We start from the raw sequence: 13,484 nt of genomic DNA on the forward strand, positions 1-13,484 counted from the left end.
TTAATTTCAGCGACTAAAAATTATTTTGGTCGTGGTATATATAGTTTTGGCAACTAAAATATTTTCGTCGCTGAAAGAAAAATAAAAAATTATTTTTTATCTTTCGCGACCAAAAGTTGGGTCGGCAAAACCTTAATTTCAGCGACTAAAAATTATTTTGGTCGCGGTATATATAGTTTTGGCAACTAAAATATTTTAGTCGCTGAAAGAAAAATAAAATCTTTTTTTTAATCTTTCGCGACCAAAAGTGGGGTCGGCAAAACCTTAATTTCAGCGACTAAAAATTATTTTGGTCGCGGTATATATAGTTTTGGCAACTAAAATATTTTCGTCGCTGAAAGAAAAATAAAAATTTATTTTTTACCTTTCGCGACCAAAAGTTTGGTCAACAAAACCTTAATTTTAACGACTAAAAATTATTTTGGTCGCGGTATATATAGTTTTGGCAACTAAAACATTTTCGTCACTAAAAGAAAAATAAAAATTTACTTTCACTCATCACTCTTTCTCTCTCTTTCTATCTATCTGTCTCTCTCTTTCTTTCTGTGTCTCTATCTCTCTTCTCTTCCTCTCTCTCTCACTCATCACTCTTCTCTGTTTGTCTATCTTTCTCTGTGTCTCTATTTTTGTTTCTGTCTCTCTTCTCTTTCTCTCTCTCACTCATCATTCTTCTCTGTCTTTTTGTCTCTCTCTCTGTGTCTCTCGCTTATCTCTCTTTTCTCTATCTCTGTCTCTTTTCTCTTTATCTCTCTCGCTCATCTCTCATTGTATCTCTCTCATGTATCTCTTTTCGCTCTTTTTCTCTCTGTCTTTTTTCCTATCTCTTTTCACCAATTTTTTCATCTTCCTCTCTCTATTCTCTTTCTCTCTCTTACTCATCACTCTTCTCTGTTTGTCTCTCTCTCTATGTCTCTCACTCATCTATCTCTTCTCTCATCTCTTTTCTCTCGCTGTCTCTTTCGTTCATCTCTCTTGTCTCTATCTCTCTTGCTCATCTCTTTTCTCTCGCTCTCTCTCATCTTTCTTTTCTCTCTGTCTCTATTGCTCATCTCTCTTATTTCTATCTCCCTTTCTGTCTCTCTCGTTCATCTCTCTTCTCTCTATCTCTCTCTCTGTCTATCTTGTTCATCTCTCCTCTCTCTGTCTCTTTTTCTGACTCTCACTCTCTATCTCTTTCTCTCTTTGTCTCTCTCTTCTTTCTCTCTCTCTCTCACTCATCACTCCTCTATCTGTCTGTCTTTGTCATTGAAAATGTCTTTGTCTCTTTTTCTCTTTGTCTCTCGCTTATCTCTCTTCTCTCTATCTCTCTCATCTTTTTTCTTTCTCTATCTCTCTCATTCATCTCGCTTCTCTCTGTCTCTCTCTTTGTCTGTCCTACTCATCTTTCTTCTCTCTCTCTATCTCTCTCTTTTTCTATGTCTTTCTCTCGATCATCGCTTTTCGTTCTCTTTCTCTCTCTCTGTCTATCTCTCACTCATCTCTTGTTTCTCTCTATGTCTTTATCTTTTTTCTTCTGTGTCTCTCTCTCTATCTATCTCTCTTTCACTCATCACTATTCTCTCTCTCTTTCTCTTTCTATGTCTCTTTCTCTATCTTTTGTTTATTTCTTTTTGTTGTCTCTCTCTCTCTCTCTCTCGCTTTTTTTTCTTTCTCTCTATCTCTCTCTGTCTCTCACTCATCTCTCTTTTCTGTCAGTCATTCATTTCTCTCAATCACAATCATCTCTTTCTCTAAGCCCATTGTTGTTGAAAGAGGAAAAAGTCAAAAAATGAAATGGGTCTCTCTTTCTCTTTGCCTCTGTCTCTCGCTCATCCTCTTCTCTCTCTCTTTCACTCATCTTTCTTCTCTATCTCTCTCATCTCTTTTCAAATATTTTTTTTCAATTATTTTTTTTTCCAATAATTTATTTTTTTAATTATAATGTGTATGATCCCATCGTCATAAATAATAAAAAAATAAATATAAATATTTTAGGCCTAGACAAACATGCATTAGTTTAACAATTTCTCGCTCATCTTTCTTCTCTCTCTATCTCTTTTTTTTTGTCTTTCTCTTGATCATCTCTTTTCGCTCTCTTTCTCTCTCTCTTTGTCTATCTCTTACTCATCTCTTGTTTCTCTCTGCTTCTGTCTCTATCTCTTTATCTTTCTGTCTCTCTCTCTCTATCTCTCTCTCTCACTCATCAATCTTCTCTCTCTCTTTTTCTCTCTGTGTCTGTCTCTCTCCCCCATTGTGTTCACATTGCTCACTTTCTCCCTTCCCTTTTCTCTATTTACCGAGCTCTTCACTACAAGAAAATGCACTTTTAGCGACCACTTTGTCACTCTCTTGCTCATCACTCTGTCTCTGTCTCTGTCTTTGTCTCTATCTCTGTCTCTATCTCTATTCTCTATCTGTCTCTCACTCATCTCTCTTTCACCACCCATCTCCTCTACCACATTCACTACTACTGCAAATGTCATTCCACTACCAGCATTATTACCATTGTTGCCACTCCACCTCTACGACTACCATTATTACCACCATCGTTACCACTATACTATTACTACTACTACTACTACTACTACTACTACTACTACTACTACTACTACTACTACTACTACCTTTCCTCCACCACCGCCACTCCATCTGCTCTACCATTACCACAACTTCACTACTACTACTACGTTTCCTCCACCACTGCCACTCCATCTCCTCTACCATTACCATAACTTCACCACTAATCTCCTTCGCCATCACCACCACCACCACCACCACCACCACCACCACCACCACCTCACCTCTTATCCACCACATTCACCACTACTGTCGCTTCCTCTCCTCTACCACAAAAATTAGCTCTTAATTTTTAGTAATAAAAAAAAGGGGCCACAAAATAAAATTTCATCGACCATAAAAAATTAACTTTATTTTAACGAAAAATATTTTTCATTAAAATATTACCCTTACTTCTATCAAAATAAAAAAAAATTCATTAAAATAAAAATAAAACTAATTTCCCTCCCTTTTTCACTTACTCACCGGATCGCCCGCCCGCCCGCCCGCCAAACTTAATTTCCCCCCCTTTTTCTCTCTTCCTTTTCCCCCCTTTTTTTTTTCATTTCCTTTCAGGTTTGTAGAGCCCTTAATTTCACAACACTGTTTCAAAACAGTGTGCAAACCTTAATCTGAGACAGAGAAGATAGGGGTTTGAAGAGAGACTGGGGTTGAAGAGGAAGGGTTTCAGTCAGCGGCGAGACTGGTTCGGCGGCGAGACGGTACGCTTCTTTTGACTATTCTTTCGACTCTCTCACTCCAATCGGTTCCTCTATCGACTGGGTTGAAATGGTTCCTCTATATCTCTATGTGACTGTGTATCCTTGGAACAATAATGATGTAGTTTTATAATCCGAACAGATCTTAAACCCTATGGCCATTCGGTTCGTCTCCATTATGGCCAGAGACAAACACATCTTCCCTGCCCTCTCATTCTCTTATTTTTTTATTTTTATTTTTTTGAACAGCCTTGCACTCTCATTCATGGCTCTCTAACTCAATGCAAATGATCTCAGATCCAAAACACTTAAATCCTCTTCTAATCAGTCAAATTGAAGAGCCGATTGGCCATAGGGTTTCAATTTATTAATAATCAAGCTTTGTGGGCTATATTTGGAAGATACTTTCAATTGATTTTCGCTTAGTACTGGAAGATATTTGGAAGATACTTTCAATTGATTTGTTTGATGTGAAATGCAATGGGGCTAGGAGAATTTGTTCATTCATTAGGCATTTTTCATTCATTAGGCAAACAGAGCATATTAATTCTCTTCAGTGCTTTTATTGACGTTGATATATAACATGCCAAGTTTGAACTCATTCCAATTTTGGTTCAATTGAAAAAGCCGGATGTATCTGCACCAGGAGTCCGTTCTTGTTTTCGCTTAATAATATTCTTTGCCACTTTAAAAAAAAATTTTTTTTTTTGATAATTGGATCTCAAAAGGTAGGAGGACACCATAGTACTCACCAAATGTTTCAAAATTTGGAATTTCTCCCGAAAGAGAAAATCAACCTAAGCACTGTCTCTAATTCTGTAATGACCCCAAAACGCGTATAGAAAGTCATCCTTATTTAAATAAGGTTTAATGTGTTTTAATTCAACTATATCTATCGGAATTAAAGAATTATCTGCTGAGTTATGGCGACCTTTATTGTATCGGCTTGAAATTTTTTTTTTTTACCCTCCGCTCGAGCATGGGCTCATTTTTGACATTCTTAATAGTGTATTTGGAATGTTCTTACCTTATTTTGGGTTATTGTTTGAGGTGGTGGTATGATGGTAAAGTAAGATTGGACCAACGAATTTAATTCGAATAGTTAATCTATGATCAGCCGTCATTCATTTCTCCTTTTCTTTTTCCACACTTTGAATTTGAATGTGAGGTTAGAACCATTGGAAAGCTTATTTCCGGGGCTTCGATTTGGACACAAGAACGACCTAGAACGGAGTCCCGATGAGAGAGTTATACCCGTTTGCAATTTTCACATCTGTGCTGGAAGCAGAGCCGCACGTGCGGGGAATAGCGCCGCACGTGCGGCCTGTGCGGGACAGCAGCTCTAAAAACGGGATTTTGGGGCCATTTCTTGCAATTTCTTTTCCTCTCTTCTTCTCCCCTCTTCCATATCCGAAACCCTAGCCCCAAATCCTTGAATTCCTTTACTTTGCTCATGATCCACCATGGTTTTTGGCATCAAGGATGGAGAACAAGGGAGGATCAATGTTTTTACCCGATTAGAACTTGGATTTGTGAAGGCTTCTTCTCAAGCTCACTTCTTTGCTTGATTATTGAGGTAATGGTTTGAATACTCTTCAATACTTATATCCATAGATAGATTTGTGACATTTTATTATCTAAATACAAAATTTCCATGTTTAGAGCTTGTAGTGTATAGTATGAGATTTGGGGTTTTATGGTTTGAAGATGTTGGGAGTTAAATTGGTGGGTTAAAATGATGAATTGTGAATCCTAGATGTAGAATCATTGGAAAAATTGGAATTAAAAGTGGTAATTTAAGAAGTGTGAATTTTTGTTAAAAATCCTCATTTTTCTTGAAACCCTAGGTTGAGTAATGACGATACCCAATGATTTGGCCCAAATTGAAAGTAGCATGATGAAATTGAGGTATTGAATTATATGTGTTCAAGTTTAATTAGAATTTGGAAATGTTTGAAAATTATGTTTAAAATTTGCGAATGAACTTTGTTATGAATATTGGAATTCATGCTAGCATGTGAAGGGAAAATTGGGGAAATAATCTATTAATGGTATGAATGATATGAACTTGGTTTTGGAATGTTAAAATGGAATTTAAGAATTTCTCTTGAATTATGTTGAATTATATTTAATGATGTTGAGTTGAATCATGTTGCTTATGTTGAATTGTAGTGATTATGTGAGATGGTATTGACTATGTTGACTTTGATTTTTGTGACCTAAAATATAGAGTTTTCCAAAATGGGTTAATCCCAAATTATTTTGCTAAATACTTGTGGGCTTGCTTAGTCATTAAAATTAAGAGAATGATTTATTTTTGGAAATATGGAAGATGTCCATACAATTCCTTCCTATCTTGAAATCGAAGTGATTGATTAAAAATTCCATATTGTGTTTGTAAGAATGGTAATCTTCTATTTCTATATATAGATATATTGAGATGGAGGAAATTGTGGTATAATGGATGGATAATGGTAGGCTTGTGAAGAATAATAGAGGAAGGAAAGAGAACTAATGACTAAGTTATATATGTGTACAGGGCATACTTCAGGAGGGCCAAGCACTCCGTTGTAGCACTGTGAGTAGTAGTACTTCGATGTATCTCTAACCATTAATGATTATTGTTATCGACGTTATGATCTTCGTCATAAGAATTATGTTGATATGTATGTTATGTATGCTACGTAAATATTGTGAAATTATGGAAACACCAAAGGTGTATGCTATATGAGGAACATTGTGAAATTATGGAAACATCAAAAAGGATTTGTGAAATATGCATCTCGAATTTGTGAAGTATGGATCACCAACTTGTGAAATATGAAACGATGTGGCCGAGGGCCATTTGTGAAGTATGAATTTCCGAGTTGTGAATTGTGAAACTATGAAGCCAAGAGCCGAATTGTGAACCTATGAAACCCAAAAGCTAATTTATGTATATGTGAATTTATGAGGCCGGGGGCCGACTTGTGAATTTATGAGGCCGAGGGCCGACTTGTGAATTTATGTGGCCAGGGGCCATTTGTGAACTGTGAACCTATGTGGCCAGGGGCCATTTGTGAAATTATGAAGCTATGAGGCCAAGGGCCAAACTTGTGAACTTGTGAATTTATGAGGCCAAGGGCCGACTTGTGAATTTATGTGGCCAGGGGCCATTTGTGAACTATGAACCTATGTGGCCAGGGGCCATTTGTGAAATTATGAGGCTATGAGGCCAAGGGCCAAACTTGTGAACTTGTGAATCCAAAGGGCCGAAGGCCGATGTGATGAGTTGTGAATCTATGAAACCTAAAGGCTATCGTGAATGTGTGAACCCCTCAGGCCAAGGGCTGAACGGTGGAATTGTGAAACCGATAAAGTCATCTGTAATCTAATGAAAATGTGCTTACTTTGTCCTATTAACTTTACGTTAATTATGTCAACTCGTGGGAATGATGTAACGGTTACCATTAGGACTCTATTAATTACAAGGCAAGGCAACTATGTTAACATATAAGAACGATTAAACAACGGTGTATACTATTGATTAATAGAACACGTGAATTAAGTCATTTACCCAAAAGAATTTATGTTCATTCTTGAAGAATAGATTCTGAGTAAATATAAGAGTAGCCATGTGTATCCATATGAATTTGAAGTTATTTTGCTATGTTGCTTATGAATTGGAAGTTATTCAGAATCTACGATATAAGTGCAAAGTTTAGCATTATTATGTGACTCTCATGAGAATGTGAATTAGTCTCTTATTGTTAAGCGTACGAAAATGACAGAATACAACAAGAAACACTCTAGTTATAATATGTTCCGTTTGAATTAATGAATGATGTTCAAGTATGCTCAGGTATGTTTCAAGTATATGTTACAAGTTTGAATATACTACAAGGTCAAACAAGTTTCAAGGGCTTTATGCCAATGTTTCAAGGGCCTCGTGCCACCACATTTCAAGGGCTTATAGCCATCAAGTTTATGTTGCAAGATTGGGCCTAAGGCCGTTATGTACTTAGCACAGAATCAGACTATTACATTGACATGTATTATGTTTCAAGTTAAGCATCATTTTATTTATGTATTACTATTCACTGAGCCCGGCTCACTCTCTATTATGTCTGTTTCTGTAGGTCAGCAACCAGGTGGTCAGTCCTAGCCAAGACGTCCGCTTTCTTTTGTCAACCTTCGTATGTCCAGGCACTGTATAAGCCATTTATTTTGTCAAGTTGTTAAGATGTTGACTTGCTTATGGGTGTCCCTCTAAGGTTGTTGTATATACTTTCATGTTCATTTTTTTTTTGTATACGCCCAATCATGGGGCTGGCATTGTAAATGTGTATGTATATGCTCCGGGTTATAGTTGGAACTTTATCTATCCACTATAATGCATGTGATGAATGAGATCCTGGCATGTAGAAGTAGCTCAATGGAGTTTATTTATTTCATTATTTCCATTTTTTTTCGTGCTTCCGATAAGGCCCCGTATATTATGTTACCAGGTTACATGTCCGTTTCCGAATAGGTCATGCCCAAACTTTTAGGGGCGGGTTTGGGGCATGACAAATTCTGTTTCTTTTAATTAGTGATCTAAATTCATTCCAGTGATGAGATTAACAGATTAAAGAGGTGTAGTGAGGTCTACAGTGGTGATTCTTACTTCAATTGTGAGTTTGAGGGCTTCCACTATGATTTTCCTCCCCCCTCCCACTTTTCCTTCAATTTCTTATCTCTCTCCCCCTTTTTAGAGTTCTTATGCATCTTAGAGGTGCTAGGTTGTCTCTACATCTCTTTTGTATTTTTGTGTTAATTAAATATATATATGTAATATGCACCTCAATTAGGAGAACAGATGCGCAAGCATTTTTTTTTGTGTGTGTGATAGTACTGTACTTACTGTTTTGGATTTTCACTATCAAAAACTCAGATTTTTCCCAAGAGTACTGGATGCAAATATGATATCACAGGTTTGTTTGTTATCTCTCTTGACATTTTGTTCTCATTTTTTTTTTCGTGCTGGACGAAACTAAAATATTATATATATATATATATATATATATTTCCTTCTCTCTAGGTCCTAGAAACCCTTCTCACATTGCTTTTACCCTTCCATTGTGCTATGAGAGTGTTTACTTAGGCACTTCATTCTTAATTTTCTTAACATACAGAATCATTCTTGTAATGGTATGATACAAGAGTACTGCAGCTCCCTTGAGATGTTTTTCCGTTAAATAATCCTTTGAATTTGTTATGTCAGTGTGCATTTGCAGTTGATAATTTGGCTACTTATTATTTCAAGCACATAACGGTTGGAGAGTCCCCCACTACACCAGCTGCTCTTAATCTTGCTCGGCATGTTGCAGGTTGCCCTGGTGTGTTTCCCGAAGTAAGTTGCTTCTTCTTTTTCTTCTTTTTTTATAAGTAGTTAACTGATTTCTCTTCATTTGAAATGCATATTATCAGCTTAAATATTCTAATGACAATTGAGAACCATAGGGTTTGGTTTGTCATAATGCCGACAGTGAATGGTGTCATATCAAATATAATTATGATAAATGATAATAAATTGGAGGTGATGCAATATTGTTTGCATTGGTGACATTTTATTTATAATTTTCAATACCTTTGTATAATGTGCTTGGCTCACTTTATGCGAGATGATCCTTTGTGATATGAGAAATTGTTCTTATTTTTTCTTCTCTTTTTCTTGGCACAATAATTTTCAGAACAATATCATGCGGGATTACACACATCATTTTGACCTTTGGTAGAATGCATTAGATGGGCATTCTTTATGGAGGAACGATATTTTATGGTTTTTAAATGTAACAAAAAACCATTGATTCATCTCATCTGATCACACAAATTTCTTTCATAAATGTGTGATTTGGATCCAAATTTCCTTTGATACATCTCATCTGATCACACAAAAATTTAGAAGCACTTCATTTTGTTCACTGGTGAGTGAAAAATTGTATGTGTCTTGCTTTTAATATTTTTTGTCTTCTTTGTTAATATTCATGCCATATTTATCTAAATTCTTGATATACATGCCATCTCTGTCTGTTTCTCTCTCTCTCTCTCTCTCTCCTTTTTGTTATTGCTGATTATTTATTTTGTTACTTAACTAGATATTGAAAACCCTCTTTGAGATTGTCCTATTTGAGGACCGTGGCAACCAGTGGAGCCTTAGCAGACCAATGTTGAGCTTGATACTTATAAGTGAAGAGGTAATAGTTGAAACTGCAAATTTTGAATTCCGTTCTTGTTTTGTAGACCTTTTAAGTTAGACCTTTTTTTTTCCCTAAACAGTGTTTGGAACTATATTCTTTCTCAAAGGTAGCGCAAATTATTCCGTTGATTCTTGCATTGTGTTTCATTCGATGTGTGCTTATTGCGGGGAACTTGATGAATATTTATGATATTATTGCAGATCATCCCTGTATTTTTAAATGGTCATTTTTAAAACACAATTAAAAACTTACACAAGCAGCCCAACACTGGTCATTTTCTAAACTATGATATCATTACATTTGAAAATGGTCATTTTTAGTCGTTAGTTTGAAGCTGATAACTATTGCTCTATTTGATCAACCTATCTGTCTAGATGCCCTTTTTGAATTTCCCCCCCCCCCAATAAATTTTATGTGCTAGAAGCTCGATTTAATGATATAATGTTTTGCTAGATGGACTCTCTACCATTTGAATGCTGCTGGAATTTTGACTTCTTTAGATTTTGAAGTCTTATTATATACACAATTAAAAAAAAAAAGAAAAAGGGCCCAATTAGTATACATTAATGTGTCTTTAAATAACCGTAATTTAGGTATTTAGGAGATATTGTTGGATAATCCAAAAAACTAGGAAACTAATATAACGTTATAAGCTTATTCCTAAAAAAATGCAAATATCAAATAAAATAAATCAAATACAATTTTAAAATTACAAAATAACAGTCCAAAGGGATATGAAGCTTGTTCCTCGCAAAATTGTGAATAAAGATGGAAAGCCTTGTATCGAAGTTAAGATTAAGGATGCAAAGCCCAAGGTATGTAGCCCTGAGAAGGTCAGTGCTATGATTCTAATTAAGATAAAGGAGACTGTGAGGCATTCCTTGGGAAGAAATTCAATTAAGGATCACTACAAGAAAATACACAATTGGCGACCACTTTTGCCGACTAAAAATATTTTGGTTGCTAAAAGTAGTGGAATTGGCGACCAAAAATTATGTTAGTCGGTAAAAGTACAATATTTAGCTACTAAATTTTTTTAGTCGGGGTATATTAATTTTTGGCGACTAAAAAAAAAATTAGTTGCTAAAAATCTCACAATTGGCGACTAAAAAAAATTTAGTCGCTAAATTTGTCACAATTGGCGACTAAAAAAATATTTTGGTCGCGGTATATATAGTTTTGGCAACTAAAATATTTTAGTCGCTGAAAGAAAAATAAAAAATTATTTTTTATCTTTCACGACCAAAAGTTTGGTCGGCAAAACTTTAATTTCAGCGACTAAAAATTATTTTGGTCGCGGTATATATAGTTTTTGCAACTAAAATATTTTAGTCGCTGAAAGAAAAATAAAAAACTATTTTTTATCTTTCGCGACCAAAAGTTTGGTCGGCAAAACCTTAATTTCAGCGACTAAAAATTATTTTGGTCGCGGTATATATAGTTTTGGCAACTAAAATATTTTAGTCGCTGAAAGAAAAATAAAAAACTATTTTTTATCTTTCGCGACCAAAATTTTGGTCGGCAAAACTTTAATTTCAGCGACTAAAAAATATTTTGGTCGCGGTATATATAGTTTTGGCAACTAAAATATTTTAGTCGCTGAAAGAAAAATAAAAAACTATTTTTTATCTTTCGCGACCAAAAGTTTGGTCGGCAAAACCTTAATTTCAGCGACTAAAAATTATTTTGGTCGCGGTATATATAGTTTTGGCAACTAAAATATTTTAGTCGCTGAAAAAAAATAAAAAACTATTTTTTATCTTTCGCGACCAAAAGTTTGGTCGGCAAAACCTTAATTTCAGCGACTAAAAATTATTTTGGTCGCGGTATATATAGTTTTGGCAACTAAAATATTTTAGTCGCTGAAATAAAAATAAAAAACTACTTTTTATCTTTCGCGACCAAAAGTTTGGTCGGCAAAACTTTAATTTCAGCGACTAAAAATTATTTTGGTCGCGGTATATATAGTTTTGGCAACTAAAATATTTTAGTCGCAGAAAGAAAAATAAAAAATTATTTTTTATCTTTCGCAACCAAAAGTTTGATCGGCAAAACCTTAATTTCAGCGACTATAAATTATTTTGGTCGCGATATATATAGTTTTGGCAACTAAAATATTTTCGTCGCTGAAAGAAATATAAAAAATTATTTTTTATCTTTCGTGACCAAAAGTTTGGTCGGCAAAACCTTAATTTCAGCGACTAAAAATTATTTTGGTCGCGGTATATATAGTTTTGACATAAAAAATATTTTCTTCACTGAAAGAAAAATAAAAATTTACTTTCACTCATCACTCTTTCTCTCTCTTTCTATCTATCTGTCTCTCTATCTCTCTTCTCTTTCTCTCTCTTTCTCTCTCTTTCACTCATCACTTTTCTCGGTCTGTCTGTCTCTCTCTGTGTCTCTATTTTTGTCTCTGTCTCTCTCTCACTCATCACTCTTCTATGTCTCTCCCTCTGTGTCTCTCGCTCATCTCTCTTTTCTTTATCTCTCTCATCTCTCGTCTCTCTCTGTCTCTCTTCTCTTTATCTCTCTCGCTCATCTCTCCTTGTATCTCTCTCGTTTATCTTTTTCACTTTTTTTTTTCTCTCTCTCTCTTTGTCTGTCTCTTTTCACCCATTTTTTCATCTTCCTCTCTCTATTCTCTTTCTCTCTTTTACTCATCACTCTTCTCTCTCTGTCTGTTTGTCTATCTGTCTGTCTCTCTCTTTCTGTGTCTTTCACTCATCTATCTCTTCTCTCCTTTTTGTATCTCTCTCTGTCTCTTTCGTTCATCTCTCTTGTCTCTATCTCTCTTGTTCTTCTCTCTTCTCTCGCTCTCTCTCATCTCTCTTTTTTCTCTGTCTCTATTGCTCATCTCTCTCTTATTTCTATCTCTCTCTCTCATTCATCTCTCTCTTATTTCTATCTCTCTCTCTCGTTCATCTCTCTTCTCTCTATGTCTCTCTCACTCATCTCTCTTATCTCTATCTCTCTCTCTGTCTATCTCGTTCATCTCCTCTCTCTCTGTCTCTTTTTATGACTCTCACTCTCTATCCCTTTCTCTTTTTGTCTCTCTCTCTCTCTTTGTCTCTCTTCTTTTTCTCGCTCTCACTCATCACTCTTCTCTATCTGTCTGTCTTTGTCTCTCGCTCATTTCTCTTCTCTCTATCTCTCTCATTTTTTTTCTTTCTTTATCTCTCTCACTCATCTCCCTTCTCTTTATCTCTCTCTCTGTCTCTCTCACTCATCTTTCTTCTCTCTCTATCTCTCTTTTTTTCTATGTTTTTCTCTCGATCATCTCTTTTCGCTCTCTTTCTCTTTCTTTCTTTGTCTATATGTTACTCATCTTTTGTTTCTCTCTGTCTCTGTCTCTTTCTCTTTCTTTCCATATCTCTCTCTCTCTCTCTCTCTTTCTCTTTCTGTCTCTCTCTTACTCATCACTCTTCTCTCTCTCTTTCTCTCTCTATTATTTATTATTATAATTTTACTTTTTATTTATTATCATTTTGGAGGGATTTTTAAATTAATTTGGCGAGGAACTCTAGAGGGATTTCAAACACACTAAAATGAGTTAGGGCTTAAACACGTCTCTCTCTCTGCCATCGATTCTCTCGCGCCTCTGTCTCTCTCATTCCATCACTCTCTCTTTCTTTTCACCCATTTTGTCATCTTCCTCTCTCTCTTCTATTTCTCTCTCTTACTCATCACTCTTCTCTGTCTGTCTGTCTGTCTCTCTCTCCCTGTGTTTCTCACTTATCTATGTCTTTTCTCATATATTTTCTCTCTCTGTCTGTTTTGTTCATCTCTCTTCTCTCTATCTCTCTTGTTCATCTCTCTCCTCTCGCTCTCTCTTATCTCTCTTTCTCTCTCTGTCTCTCTCGCTCATCTCATTTCTCTCTATCTCTCTCTCTCTCTCTCTCGTTCATCTCTCTTCTTTCTATGTCTCTCTCGCTCATCTCTCTTCTCTCTATCTCTCTATCTGTCTCTCTCGTTCATCTCTCATCTCTCTATGTCTCTCTCGCTCATCTCT

General features: G+C 35.6%; 1 long non-coding RNA gene across 1 annotated transcript; it reads left to right on the forward strand.

The window, feature by feature from the left end:
- The first annotated feature begins 4,522 nt into the window (after window positions 1-4,522).
- LOC145804428 (uncharacterized) lies at window positions 4,523-7,647 on the forward strand. Its single transcript, XR_014346121.1, has 3 exons — window positions 4,523-4,830; window positions 5,794-5,832; window positions 7,373-7,647. It is a non-coding gene; the product is annotated as an uncharacterized LOC145804428 (long non-coding RNA).
- Window positions 7,648-13,484: the final 5,837 nt, after the last annotated feature.

Source organism: Camellia sinensis, chromosome 12, assembly GCF_055761805.1.
Source record: "Camellia sinensis isolate YWXY chromosome 12, ASM5576180v1, whole genome shotgun sequence".
In the NCBI taxonomy this organism is placed as follows: Eukaryota; Viridiplantae; Streptophyta; class Magnoliopsida; order Ericales; family Theaceae; genus Camellia; species Camellia sinensis.